Below are 16258 nucleotides of genomic sequence, written 5' to 3'. Positions count from 1 at the left end.
ACCCCGTTTCGATCGTAGGAGGTCTGTTTCCTCCATTTTGCGGTACGCCAGACCCCTCCCGATGAGCAGGATCCCGTTTCGAACGTGGCCGGTCGAACACAAGGCCATTTCCTTCATTGTGCGGTACCCCAGGCCTCGTTTCCATCGGCTGTTCCGTCCAAGCCCTCCCGATGAACACGACGACGCATTCTGTTCCGACCCAGCCGGTTGGCTCCCCATGAACACGACGACAACGTTGTTACTCCATTCCGACCCAGCCATGTACACGAGCCCTGGCTATACATATCCGCGAGTAGGCGTTCGAGACCCTTCTCCTATGTAAGTACGTGGCCGTATTTTCTTTCTTGCACACTGGCCGCTGTACGTACGTGTACATGCTACGTGCGCGCCTCTACTACGACAGGTGCGTGCCTCTACATGGACCAGTATGACGTACACGTTCGCGACCAGAATGACGACGCTACGTACGCTTCGACCAGGTGGGTCCCGACTGCCATACACTTCCTTGCGTGCGAAGATGTAGCTGGCGGGTCACAACAGTCAGGGGGCCGAATCATTTTTTTTGCCCGGACGCACTTCCTTGCGTGCGAAGATGTAGATGGTGGGTCCCAACAGTCAGGGGGGAAACATTTTTTTCACGAAATACGGTGGCCCGTCCGGTGGGTCCCCGTTGTTAGGTGGAGGAATAATTATTTTGCACGTAATAAGGAGGCACTTCCTTGCGGCTGTCGTGGACCCAGCTGTCAGCCTCTCCATGTACAGTACTCTTCCGATGGAAGTCGGTCGTTGACCACATAGACCACGCCGCGCCGAGAGCACCACAGCGGTGGACGACGGTGAGGCCTAGGAAGGGGACGATGCAGAGCCGGGGAAGATGCATCAGTGCATACCCATGCGAAGAGGAGTACGAGGGTTCACTGGTTCGACTGCGGTGTGAGGCTGCCATCGCCGCAGAATAACAGGGGGTGTGGGTGAGTGGAGGGATGGCCTGGCCAGCTATGGGAGTAGTAGGTGTTAGAAATATGCCCTAGAGGCAATAATAAATTGATTATTATTATATTTCCTTATTCATGATAATCGTTTATTATCCATGCTATAATTGTATTGATAGGAAACTCAGATACATTTGTGGATACATAGACAACTCTATGTCCCTAGTAAGCCTCTAGTTGACTAGCTCGTTGATCAATAGATGGTTACGCTTTCCTGACCATGGACATTGGATGTCGTTGATAACGGGATCACATCATTGGGAGAATGATGTGATGGACAAGACCCAATCCTAAGCCTAGCACAAAGATCGTGTAGTTCGTATGCTAAAGCTTTTCTAAATGTCAAGTATCATTTCCTTAGACCATGAGATTGTGCAACTCCCGGATACCGTAGGAATACTTTGGGTGTGCCAAACGTCACAATGTAACTGGGTGACTATAAAGGTACACTACAGGTATCTCCGAAAGTGTCTGTTGGGTTGGCACGAATCGAGACTGGGATTTGTCACTCCGTGTGACGGAGAGGTATCTCTGGGCCCACTCGGTAGGACATCATCATAATGTGCACAATTTGATCAAGGAGTTGATCACGAGATGATGTGTTACGAAACGAGTAAAGAGACTTGCCGGTAACGAGATTGAACAAGGTATCGGGATACCGACGATCGAATCTCGGGCAAGTACAATACCGCTAGACAAAGGGAATTGTATACGGGATTGATCGAATCCTCGACATCGTGGTTCATCCGATGAGATCATCGTGGAACATGTGGGAACCAACATGGGTATCCAGATCCCACTGTTGGTTATTGACCGGAGAACATCTCGGTCATGTCTGCATGGTTCCCGAACCCGTAGGGTCTACACACTTAAGGTTCGATGACGCTAGGGTTATATAGGAAGTTTGTATGTGGTTACTGAATGTTGTTCGGAGTCCCGGATGAGATCCCGGATGTCACGAGGAGTTCCGAAATGGTCCGGAGGTAAAGATTTATATATGGGAAGTCCTATTTTGGTCACCGGAAAAGTTTCGGGTTTTATCGGTAACGTACCGGGACCACCGGGAGGGTCCTGGGGGTCCACCAAGTGGGGCCACAAGCCCCGGAGGCTTCCATGGACCAAGAGTGGGAAGGGACCAGCCCCTGAGTGGGCTGGTGCGCCCCCGCACCAAGGCCCAAGGCGCCTCCAAGAGGGAAAGGGGGGCAAACCCTAGGGCAGATGGGCCCTAAGGCCCACCCCAGGTGCGCCTCCCCCTCTCCCCTTGTGGCCGCCACCCAGATGGGATCTGGGGGCTGCCGCCACCCCTAGGGAGGGAACCCTAGGTGGGGGCGCAGCCCTCCCCTTCCCCTATATATACTTGAGGTATTGGAGGCTGCAACACACACGAGTTCCTCTCCTTCTTGGCGCAACCCTACCCCTCTCCCTCCTCGTCTCTTGCGGTGCTTGGCGAAGCCCTGCTGGAGTACCACGCTCCTCCACCACCACCACGCCGTTGTGCTGCTGCTGGATGGAGTCTTCCTCAGCCTCTCCCTCTCTCCTTGCTGGATCAAGGCATGGGAGACGTCACCGGGCTGTACGTGTGTTGAACATGGAGGTGTCGTCCGTTCGGCACTAGGATCTCCGGTGATTTGGATCACGACGAGTACGACTCCTTCAACCCCGTTCTCTTGAACGCTTCCGCTTAGCGATCTACAAGGGTATGTAGATGCACTCTCCTTCCCTTCATTGTTGGATTCTCCATAGATAGATCTTGGTGACACGTAGGAATTTTTTTGAATTTCTGCTACGTTCCCCAACAGTGGCATCATGAGCTAGGTCTATTGCGTAGATTCTATGCACGAGTAGAACACAAAGTAGTTGTGGGCGTTGATTTTGTTCAATATGCTTACCGTTACTAGTCCAATCTTGATTCGGCGGCATTGTGGGATGAAGCGTCCCGGACCGACCTTACACGTACTCTTACGTGAGACTGGTTCCACCGACTGACATGCACTAGTTGCATAAGGTGGCTAGCGGGTGTCTGTCTCTCCCACTTTAGTCGGATCGGATTTGATGAAAAGGGTCCGTATGAAGGGTAAATAGCAATTGGCATATCACGTTGTGGTTTTGCGTAGGTAAGAAACGTTCTTGCTAGAAACCCATAGCAACCACGTAAAACATGCAAACAACAATTAGAGGACGTCTAACTTGTTTTTGCAGGGTATGCCATGTGATGTGATATGGCCAAAAGGATGTGATGAATGATATATGTGATGTATGAGATTGATCATGTTCTTGTAATAGGAATCATGACATGCATGTCGATGAGTATGACAACCGGCAGGAGCCATAGGAGTTGTCTTTATTTATTGTATGACCTGCGTGTCAATGAACAACGCCATGTAATTACTTTACTTTATTGCTAACCGGTAGCCATAGTAGTAGAAGTAATAAGTTGGCGAGACAACTTCATGGAGACACAATGATGGAGATCATGATGATGGAGATCATGGTGTCATGCCGGTGACAAGATGATCATGGAGCCCCAAGATGGAGATCAAAGGAGCTATATGATATTGGCCATATCATGTCACTATTATTTGATTGCATGTGATGTTTATCATGTTTATGCATCTTGTTTACTTAGAACGATGAGATGATCCCTCATAATAATTTCAAGAAAGTGTTCCCCCTAACTGTGCACCGTTGTGACAGTTCGTTGTTTCGAAGCACCACGTGATGATCGGGTGCGATAGATTCTAACGTTCACATACAACGGGTGTAAGACAGATTTACACACGCGAAACACTTAGGTTGACTTGACGAGCCTAGCATGTACAGACATGGCCTCGGAACACAAGAGACCGAAAGGTCGAGCATGAGTCGTATGGTAGATACGATCAACATGAAGATGTTCACCGATGATGACTAGTCCGTCTCACGTGATGATCGGACACGGCCTAGTTGACTCGGATCATGTAATCACTTAGATGACTAGAGGGATGTCTATCTGAGTGGGAGTTCATAAGATGAACTTAATTATCCTGAACATAGTCAAAAGATCTTCGCAAATTATGTCGTAGCTCGTGCTTCAGTTCTACTGTTTAGATATGTTCCTAGAGAAAATTTAGTTGAAAGTTGATAGTAGCAATTATGCGTACTAGGTCCGTAAACTGAGGATTGTCCTCATTGCTTCATAGAAGGCTTATGTCCTTAATGCACCGCTCAGTGTGCTGAACCTCGAACGTCGTCTGTGGATGTTGCGAACATCTGACATACACATTTTGATAACTACGAGATAGTTCAGTTAAACGGTTTAGAGTTGAGGCACCGAAGACGTTTTGAAACGTCGCGAAACATATGAGATGTTTCGAGGGCTGAAATTGGGATTTCAGGCTCGTGCCCACGTCAAGAGGTATAAGACCTCCGACGATTTTCTTAGCCTACAAACTAAGGAGAAAAGCTCAATTGTTGAGCTTGTGCTCAGATTGTCTGAGTACAACAATCATTTGAATCGAGTGGGAGTTGATCTTCCAGATGAGATATTGATGTTTCTCCGAAGTCATTACCACCAAGCTGCTAGAGCTTCGTGATGAACTATAATGTATCAGGGACATATATGATGATCCTTGACATATTCGCGATGTTTGACACCACAAAAGTAGAAATCAAGAAGGAGCATCAATTGTTGATGGTTGGTGAAACCACTAGTTTCAAGAAGGGCAAGGGCAAGAAGGGATACTTCATGAAACGGAAAATCAGCTTCTGCTCTAGTGAAGAAACCCAAGGTTGAACCCAAACCCGAGACTAAGTGCTTCTGTAATAAGGGAAACAACCACTGGAGCAGAATTACCCTAGATACTTGGTAGATGAGAAGGCTGGCAAAGTCGATAGAAGTATATTGGATATACATTGTGTTAATGTGTACTTTACTAGTACTCCTAGTAGCACCAGGGTATTAGATACCGGTTCGGTTGCTAAGTGTTAGTAACTCAAAATAAAAGCTACGGAATAAACGGAGACTAGCGAAAAGGTGAGATGACGATATGTGTTGGAAGTATTTCCAAGGTTGATCAAATATCGTACGCTCCCTCTACCATCAAGATTGGTGTTTGCGTTGAGCATAGACATGATTGGATTATGTCTATCGCAATACGGTTATTCATTTAAGGAGAGTAATGGTTACTCTGTTTATTTGAATAATACCTTCAATGGTCTTGCACCTAAAATGAATGGTTTATTGAATCTCGATTGTAGTGATACACATATTCATGCCAAAAGATATAAGATAGTAATGATAGTACCACCTACTTGTGGCACTGCCACGTAAGTCATATCGGTATAAAACGCATGAAGAAGCTCCATGTTGATGGATCTTTGGGCTCACTCGTTTTTGAAAAGTTTGAGACATGCGAACCATGTCTATTGGTGTATATGCATGAAGAAACTCCATGCAAATGGACCGTTTGGACTCACTTGATTTTGAATCACTTGAGACATGCAAATCATACCACATGGGCAAGATGACTGAAAGCCTCATTTTCAGTAAAATGGAACTAGAAAGCAAATTGTTGGAAGTAATACATTTTGATGTGTGCAGTCCAATGAGTGCTGAGGCATGTTGTGGATATCGTTATGTTCTTACTTCACAGATGATTTGAGTAGATGTTGAGTATATTTACTTGATGAATCATGAGTCTGAATTATTGAAAGGTTCAAGTAATTTTAGGGTGAAGTTGAAAGATCGTCATGACAAGAGGATAAAAGATCTATGATATGATCATAGAGATGAATATCTGAATTACGAGTTTGGCACAGAATTAAGAAATTGTGGAAATTGTTTCACAACTAATACAGCCTGGAACACCATAGTGTGATGGTGTGTCCGAACATCATAACTGCACCCTATTGGATATGATGCATACCATGATGTCTCTTATCGAATTACCACGACAGTTTATGGGTTAGGCATTAGAGACAACCACATTCACTTTAAATAGGGCACCACATAATTCCTATGAGATGACACCGTATGAACTATGGTTTAGAGAAACCTAAGCTGTCATTTCTTAAAAGTTTGGGGCTGCGAAGCTTATGTGAAAAAGTTTCAGGCTGATAAGCTCGAACCCAAAGCGGATAAATGCATCTTCATAGGACACCCAAAACAGTTGGGTATACCTCCTATCTCAGATCCGAAAGCAATAAGGGATTGTTTCTAGAATCGGGTCCTTTCTCGAGGAAAAGTTTCTCTCGAAGGAATTGAGTGGGAGAATGGTGGAGACTTGATGAGGTTATTGAACCGTCACTTCAACTAGTGTATAGAAGGGCACAAAGAGTTGTTCCTGTGGCACCTACACCAATTGAAGTGGAAGCTTATGATATTGTTCATGAGACTTCGGATCAAGTCACTCCCAAACCTCGTAGGATGACAAGGATGTGTACTACTTCAGAGTGGTACGTAATCCTATCTTGGAAGTCATGTTGCTAGGCAACAATGAACCTACGAGCTATGGAGAAGCGATGGTGGGCCCGGATTCCAAAATGGCTCGAGGCCATATAATCCGAGAGAGGATCCATATATGAAAACAAAGTGTAGACTTTGGAAGAACTACTTGATGGTCGTAAGGCTGTTAGGTACATATGGATTTTAAAAGGAAGACGGGCAATGATGGTAAGTATCACCATTAAGAAAGCTCGACTTGTCGTTAAGATTTTTTCCGACAAGTTCAAGGAGTTGACTATGATGAGACTTTCTCACTCGTAGTGATGCTAAGAGTCTGTTGGAATTATATTAGCGATTACTGCATTATTTATGAAATCTTGCAGATAGGATGTCAAAACATTGTTTCCTCGACGATTTTCTTGAGGAAAGGTTGTATGTGATACAACCGGAAGGTTTTGTCAATCCTGAAAGATGCTAATAAGTATGCAAAGCTCCAGCAATCCTTCTAAGGACTGGAGTAGGCATCTCGGAGTTGGAATGTATGCTTTGATGAGATGATCAAAGATTTTGGGTGTATACAAAGTTTATGAGAAACTTGAATTTCCAAAGAAGTGAGTGGGAGCACTATAGAATTCCCGATGAGTATGTGTTGTTAAGATGTTGTTGATCGGAAATGATGTAGAATTTCTAGAAAGCATGCAAAGTTATTTGAAAAGTGTTTTTCAATGGAAAGCCTGGATTAAGCTACTTGAACGTTGAGCATCAAGATCTATAAGGATAGATCAAAATGCTTAATGGTACTTTCAAATGAGCACATACCTTGACATGATCTTGAAGGTGTTCAAGACGGATCAGTCAAAGAAGGAGTTCTTGCCTGAGTTGTAAGGTATGAAGTTAAGACTTAAAGCTCGACCACGGTAGAAGAAAGAGAAAGGACGAAGGTCGTCCCCTATGCTTTTGTCATAGGCTCTATATGGTATGCCATGCTAAGTACCGCACCTGATGTGTGCCTTGCCACATGTCTGGCAAGAGGGTACAAAAGTGATCCAGGAGTGGATCACTAGACAGCGGTCAAAATTGCCCTTGGAGTAATAAGGACATGTTTCTCAATTATGGAGGTGATAAAGAGTTCGGCGTAAAGGGTTACATCGATGCAAGCTTTAACACCTATCCGAATGACTCTGAGTAGCAAACCGGATACGTATAGTGGAGCAACCATTTGGAATAGCTCCAAGTGGAGCGTGGAAGCAACATTTATAATATGACCTAGAGATTTGCGAAGTACATACGGATCTGAATGTTGTAGACCCGTTGACTGAAACCTCTCTCACAAGCAAAACATGATCAAACCCAGAACTCATTGAGTCTTAATCACATGATGATGTGAACTAGTTTAGTGACACTAGTAAACTCTTTGGATGTTGGTCACATGGCGATGTGACCTGTGAGTGTTAATCACATGGCGATGTGAACTAGATTATTGACTCTAGTGCAAGTGGGAGACTGTTGGAAATATGCCCTAGAGGCAATAATAAATTGATTATTATTATATTTCCTTGTTCATGATAATCGTTTATTATCCATGCTATAATTGTATTGATAGGAAACTCAGATACATGTGTGGATACATAGACAACTCCATGTCCCTAGTAAGCCTCTAGTTGACTAGCTTGTTGATCAATAGATGGTTACGGTTTCCTGACCATCGACATTGGATGTCGTTGATAACGGGATCACATCATTGGGAGAATGATGTGATGGACAAGACCCAATCCTAAGCCTAGCACAAAGATCGTGTAGTTCGTATGCTAAAGCTTTTCTAAATGTCAAGTATCATTTCCTTAGACCATGAGATTGTGCAACTCCCGGATACCGTAGGAATACTTTGGGTGTGCCAAACGTCACAACGTAACTGGGTGACTATAAAGGTACACTACAGGTATCTCCGAAAGTGTCTGTTGGGTTGGCATGAATCGAGACTGGGATTTGTCACTCTGTGTGACGGAGAGGTATCTCTGGGCCCACTCGGTAGGACATCATCATAATGTGCACAATGTGATCAAGGAGTTGATCACGGGATGATGTGTTACGGAACGAGTAAAAAGACTTGCCAGTAACAAGATTGAACAAGGTATCGGGATACCGACGATCGAATCTCGGGCAAGTACAATACCGCTAGACAAAGGGAATTGTATACGGGATTGATCCAATCCTCGACATTGTGGTTCATCCGATGAGATCATCGTGGAACATGTGGGAACCAACATGGGTATCCAGATCCCGCTGTTGGTTATTGACCGGAGAACGTCTCGGTCATGTCTGCATGGTTCCCGAACCCGTAGGGTCTACACACTTAAGGTTCGATGACGCTAGGGTTATATAGGAAGTTTGTATGTGGTTACCGAATGTGGTTCGGAGTCCCGGATGAGATCCCGGACGTCACGAGGAGGTCCAGAATGGTCCGGAGGTGAAGATTTATATATGGGAAGTTCTATTTTGGTCACCGGAAAAGTTTCGGGTTTTATCGGTAACGTACCGGGACCACCGGGAGGGTCCCGGGGGTCCACCAAGTGGGGCCACAAGCCCCGGAGGCTTGCATGGGCCAAGAGTGGGAAGGGACCAGCCCCTGAGTGGGCTGGTGCGCCACCCCACCAAGGCCCAAGGCGCCTCCAAGAGGGATAGGCGGGCAAACCCTAGGGTAGATGGGCCCTAAGGCCCACCCCAGGTGCGCCTCCCCCTCTCCCCTTGTGGCCGCCACCCAGATGGGATCTAGGGGCTGCCGCCACCCCTAGGGAGGGAACCCTAGGTGGGGGCGCAGCCCCTCCCCTTCCCCTATATATACTTGAGGTATTGGAGGCTACAACACACACGAGTTCCTCTCCTTCTTGGGGCAGCCCTACCCCTCTCCCTCCTCGTCTCTTGCGGTGCTTGGCGAAGCCCTGCTGGAGTACCACGCTCCTCCACCACCACCACGCCGTTGTGCTGCTTCTGGATGGAGTCTTACTCGACCTCTCCCTCTCTCCTTGCTGGATCAAGGCATGGGAGACGTCACCAGGCTGTACGTGTGTTGAACGCGGAGGTGCCGTCCGTTCGGCACTAGGATCTCCGGTGATTTGGATCACGACGAGTACGACTCCTTCAACCCCGTTTTCTTGAACGCTTCCGCTTAGCGATCTACAAGGGTATGTAGATGCACTCTCCTTCCCTTCGTTGCTGGTTTCTCCATAGATAGATCTTGGTGACACGTAGGAAATTTTTTGAATTTCTGCTACGTTCCCCAACAGTAGGGGGCAGTGAGGCCTCCGCGGCAGCACAGCCGGCCACGGGAGGCAGGAGAAGGCGGCACGACGGGCGCTGCTTTGGGCGGCTGGAGCAAGAAGACCAGAGGTTGAAGAAGCACGACGACCGTTGGATGGACATCGTATGGTCACTGCAACTAGAATCGTTTATATTGACTAAGTTGACAAAGCCCTTGGTACGCCTCAACTTAGTAGGCCCACAGGTCAGCTTCCGAAACGTTGCGCCTCAGATGTTAGGGGGGGGGGGAATCATTTTTTGGGCGGGTGAAGCTAGAATATTCGAGATTGAAGAAGAAGCACGGCATCCGTTGGATGGACATCCAACGGCCACTGCTGCTGGAACCGTGTGTTGACTATAAGTTGACAAGGCTTGCATACGCGTCAACTCTTTGTTTTTGAGGGGACGCGTCAACTTAGTAAGGCCACAAGTGTGTGGTAGAGAACTTATAGCCCATTTGAGATTTGTAAGAATGTGCAGCCAATTTTTGAATTCTAATGGAATTTACTACAACCCATTTACAATTTGTTAAAAGTACAGCCCATTTCAACCAACCGTTCAAAACAGAATTCAATAAAATTTCCCATATTTTGATGGGATACGAAATATTTTTATCCCGAAATTTCTAGTCGGATTAAATACAATTTCAATATAAATTTATATTACATAAAAATCCAACAAAACATTGCGGTTGCAACAATTAATGAAATTAAAATTTTCAATATCCAAAAATAATATTTTATAAAGTAATTACGTGTTTGGTGCATTTTTTATAATTGCTGCCCAGTTTTTCTAATTACATCCCATTTATTATTTCTTAAAACCCATTTTCTTGTTAAGCGTAATGCATCCCTCCTAGAAAATATTTGCAGCCCAGCGGGACGGAGAGTAACAACTTGACCTTGCCTGGGTATTCCTAAAAAAAGTATAGCTGGGCTAGCCATTTTCAGCTTGAAAAAAATTAATATCTGGGCTGGATATCTGGCCTGGGCTAGATGGGCCACAACCCGTGCAGTTAATACCTGCAGCGATGTTTTCGTTGTTGTTCAGAGGAGAAAAATTAATATCTGGGGTAAACATCGCTCAAGAAAAACTCTGTAGTGCTCACACCTCAAAAACACAAATACTGCTCGAGCTGCTTGGTCCCAGCTGTCGGCCGCTTCTTGTGTAATTCTCTAGTTTATTGACTACATAGGTTGACAATGGTGTGGGACCGTGATGTGAGGAAACTAGGAGGAAGCAAAAAAATTATAGTTTTATATACTAATAAGGAGGCACTTGCGTACGTGCGGCTATGGCTCTGGTGGGTCCCCACTATCATCCTCTCCAAGTAAAGTCATCTCCTCATCCTCATGTTCGTTTACCATGTTGACAATGCGAGATGGCGGTGCCACGGTGAGCGCAACAACTCAAAGGACGACGGAGAGGGCCTCGCGGGCCCTACGGATGGTTTGATATAGCGCCCGCTGCTCATTCGGGAAGCCAGGATCATAGGGCCACATGTTCGCGACGGCATTGTTGTTCGCTTGTTCACCGGTGCTTGTTGAGGAGACGGAGGTTGCAACACAGGTCCTCCTGCGCTGGTAGCTCTTCCATCATTAGGGCGTCGAAGTGCGGCCACACCTGCTCTATGGTGAACACGGCATGAACCGGCTAGGACAGCGGCGCCGGCTCCTGATCGGAAGCTACATCCATCGTCTGATTGCCGCCACTCAGCTCGGCGAGCTAGCTGGCGAGCCAGCATGTCCGGCTGCTGGACCGACCCGCCGCCAAGCATGAGTCTGACTGCCCTAGCCCACCCAGACCGCCTCCCTCACCCGCGCGCGCTTTCCGCCCGAAACGGTCAGCACCGCCCGCCCCGCTTCCCGGTGCAGGCGATTGCTCCGCCTTCAAACGACACAAGTGTCGTCCGTCCGTCCTTCTACCGCCCACATTAATGATACGCGGTTGTCGAAGCGGCTACTCCGGTGCCACACGTCCGTCCCTCCGCCGGCCACCATTGCTATATAAACTGCTGCGCCGGCCATAGCCGCAATCATCCGCATCCATTCCCTTTCTCCTGTCCACACCACAACTGCCCACCATGGCTTCCTCGCACTCCATCGCTCTTCGGGATGGGCGGACGACGGACCACAAGGAGATGGCAGCCATTGCTGTCGACTGGTTGGCCGGCAGGCAGCCGGAGGACGATGACGTCGCAATGGAGAACATGGTAGTCGACGATCCGGCGCCAACCCCCTCCTTCGCACCATCCTCACCGGTGCATTACACCATGAACATCAGCGAGGCCCGTGCCCAATATATGGACACGTTGAGGCAGAAGCGTGAGGAGCAGTTCCGGGAGGTGCAGGCCGATGCCGCCTACAACCACCATGTCCTCCAAGAGCACATGCAGGCGGAGGAGCAGATTGCCGCGGAGCGGGCGGAGCAGGAGGCGCTGCTTGACTCATACCGCTTCGCTCGTGAGGGCTGCCTCGAGCGCTGACAATACCGCATGCGGGTGGCGGAGGCTGCAGCCGCCTACAAAGAGGGCAATGAAGCGGATGAGACGCTGTTTGGCGAGACCAAGGACGAGGCAGAGGACAATGCTGGCTCCGACGAGTCCCCGCTCTGCTGGCGTCGACGAGGCCCTGCTCCGCCGAGGCCCTATGGCGCCAACAACGAGGTAGAGGACACCGCTGGCTCCGCCGAGGCCCCACCCTGCCGGCAACGAGGGGGAGGATTTCCCCGGCTCCGCCGAGGTGCCGCCTGCTGGTAACGAGACAGAGGACATCGCCGGCTCCGCCGAGGCCCCTCCCCGCTGCCAATGAGGCCGCGCCACACAGAAAACGAGGAAGAGTAGAACACGGTAGGTCGCCCCCTCTCGGGTCCAAGTAAGGCCACCGCTGCTACCCTCCAGTTGCTGGCACTGAGCTATACATCATGTATGAAATCTAATGAAATCCGGCATGTTTATATGAAATCCGACCGTGTATGGATGAATTTATTTCGATTAGCTCGAATTCTTGTATCACTGGCATTGGATGAACATGTAAAACAATACGTACTAGCATTATTCTCAGGGTGATCACCTCGTTTGCAGCAGTTTCACATATACTCCCTCCGGTCCTTTCTAGTCTTCATACAAGTTTTGTCTGCAGTCAAAGTATCTCTACTTTGACCAATCTTCCCCTACTAATAAAGCAAATAGTGCTTCTGGTCGTACGTCATTAGAATTACCCCTGAAGTTGACACACATTACCCACCATGCCACCCATAAGTAAACAAAACGGTTCAGTTTTTCTCAAAGTCGCGCTGGATTTGGTTCTTATTAAGTGATATCCTCATGTAACCAAACTGAAGGTGTAGTGCGGTGGCTAATGCTTTAATCCTCCAGGTAAGAGACCTGTGTTTGATCCCAGGCTCCACCACATTTTCTCTGTTTTTTGCGAACCCTCCCCCGCGTTAATGGGCCGGCCTAGGCGTCTGTTTTTTTTTCAGTTTGCAATTTGCTTGTTCGTTTCTCATTTCTGTTTTGTGATTTTCCTTCTATACATTAATTTTTAGGGATTTTCAAAAATTCAAAAGGTTGCGAATTTTGTTAAGAAATAAAACATTGGTGAATTCAAAAAATGTTCTCGAAAGCATAAAATGTTCTTGATTTAAAAAACTCCTATTTTTTATTTCTTTTTTGCCTTTTTTTCTCATATTCGTTTTTGTTTTCTTGTCTTTAAATTAATTCAGGATTTCAAAATTTTAAAAGATTGTGAGTTTTGCTTTTTTTGAGAAATAATAAAATTTCTGTGAATTCATAAAATGGTCGGGAAATCAAAATGTTCGCAATTTTTAGAAAATTGTTTGCATGTCATAAAGAAATTCTCGATTTCTAAAAATATGTTCATGAAATAAAATAATGTTCATGATTCTTAGAAAATGCTTGTGTATTCAACACGCTTTTGGGAACTGGAAAAATGACCATGAAATTTTAGAAAAGGATCTAAAAAATTCAAACAGATCCATTGAAACAGATATGTAAATAACGAACAAAACAAACCATAGATTCGGAGAAGTTATTTTATTATTTTATTTAGTTCATCGCATATCGGGTAAAAAAAGGATTTATGTGTTCTTTACAACGTAGATCCCCAAAAAATTGACACATTTTTCAATGGGTTAGTTTTTGTAAGCTATATGAAATGACTAAACGTCTAATTTACTTCCATACATATCTATGTTTATTGTGGTACTATAGTTTTACAGGTCATGAAAAACACCACGACGCTAGCTAAAGTCGAGACACATCATTCATCATTCTACCTTAGGCATGATCTATCAATACAGTTTGCTCAGCCAAAAAACATTTTGTTGTGACGCCTTAGGAAATAAAGTCGTCATGAGACCATCACATTTTCAGTTTTTGAAATGACTTTTTAAAAGTCTCTTATCTCATCATGACATGATTTTGATGTACTTTATGAAGTGATATTTTAAAGGTCTGTATCTCATCCTTGCATAATTTGCATAATCTGATTTATTTTTCTCCCGTGGCAACGCACGGGCCTATTTGCTAGTCTTATAGAAAAAAGTATGCACTTTCACAATGTGCGAAGAAAAAGGAACAGAAGGAGTACAAAGAGTTTGAGCAGCTTTTTAGCATTCCTGCACAATGCAAACAAACACACAAGCCTGTCAATTCATAGAGAACATTCAAAACAATCGATGATTATGCATCTCAGTGATTCACATGTCGGAGCCAATATTTACTTCACAACTAAAGAATAAAGAAAAAATGGATCGACGCTGCTGACAGCAAAGGGCGACCCATTCGAAAATATCAAACGCATGTCTTCTTGCTAAAATCAATGAGCAAAATTTGACAAGGTTGTCCCATTCCAAAATATCAAATGCCTACAATTGTGGAATGGGTAGGGTTTGCCATCAGTTCGGATATTGACATGGCACCTCATGCTAAATAAACCAGTTGTTCTTCTTGTGCAGTTCCACCAAAATCAACCAAATTCGCTTGGCACGTCCTTTCTTGTGGTGAAACTGAATGATTCGATGTATTCATGAACATTTTGTGCAGTTCCCATTGAAATCAAGCTGAGCACCCCTGTTTGCACAAATACAAAAAAGTGTTTGTATAAAGCAAACTGTACTATGAATTGACAGTTTAAACAGGCACCTACATGGTCCATGTAGAGCACACTTTTAGAAAAATGGAACTCACCGGAAAGAATCCTAGAACAACATTATACTCGCGCATCACAGCAAGAAAATGGAGATTTGTCAGTCCTTCTGAGCTGAAGTTAGTTTGGTCTTGTGGGGGGTAATGTAACCATCCTTCAACTGCTCCTTCTGATGAGAAGATAGACAAGGCGTCTTCATCCTGGCATAATCGGAACTAGTCACTTCACGTACTCCATATTCTTCTTCAGAGGAGGATGATCCTGTTGTGCAAAGACAAGAGGACAACTAAATGCTAGCATCCATGTTTTCTCAAAAAAGGAAAGCAAATATTTAAAACATCACTGCTACCTCTTGAGCACTGCGTTGATTTCCCCGAAGAGGAAAGGATGATGCAGCAAAGTAGCGTAAGTATTTCCCTCAGTTTTTGAGAACCAAGGTATCAATCCAGTAGGAGGTTGCGCGCGCGTCCCCTAGTACCTACACAAAACAAATAGCTCCTCGCAACCAATGCGATAAGGGGTTGTCAATCCCTTCACGGTCACTTACGAGAGGGAGATCTGATAGATATGATAAGATAATATTTTTGGTATTTTTGTGATAAAGATGTAAAGTAAAATAAAAGCAAAGTAAAAAAGCAAAGGAAATAACTAAGTATTGGAAGATTAATATGAATGAAGATAGACGCGGGGGCCATAGGTTTCACTAGTGGCTTCTCTCAAGATCATAAGCATTTTACGGTGGGTGAACGAATTACTGTTGAGCAGTTGATAGAACTGAGCATAGTTATGAGAATATCTAGGTATGATCATGTATATAGGCATCACGTCCGAGACAAGTAGACTGACTGCTGCCTGCATCTACTCCTATTACTCCACTCATCGACCGCTATCCAGCATGCATCTAGAGTATTAAGTTCATGAAAACAGCATAACACCTTAAGCAAGATGACATGATGTAGAGGGATAAATTCATGCAATATGATAAAAACCCATCTTGTTATCCTCGATGGCAACAATACAATACGTGCCTTGTTGCCCCTATTGTCACTGGGAAAGGACACCGCAAGATTGAACCCAAAGCTAAGCACTTCTCCCATTGCAAGAAAAATCAATCTAGTAGGCCAAACCAAACTGATAATTTGAAGAGACTTGCAAAGATAACCAATCATATATAAAAGAATTCAGAGAAGATTCAAATATTGTTCATAGATAATCTTGATCATAAACCCACAATTCATCGGTCTCAACAAAGACACAGCAAAAAGAAGATTACATCGAATAGATCTCCACAAGAGAGGGGGAGAACATTGTATTGAGATCCAAAAAGAGAGAAGAAGCCATCTAGCTAATAACTATGGACCCGAAGGTCTGACGTAAAA

Source organism: Triticum aestivum, chromosome 5A, assembly GCF_018294505.1.
Source record: "Triticum aestivum cultivar Chinese Spring chromosome 5A, IWGSC CS RefSeq v2.1, whole genome shotgun sequence".
Taxonomy (NCBI): Eukaryota; Viridiplantae; Streptophyta; class Magnoliopsida; order Poales; family Poaceae; genus Triticum; species Triticum aestivum.
Note: the sequence above shows the minus strand (reverse complement) of the source record.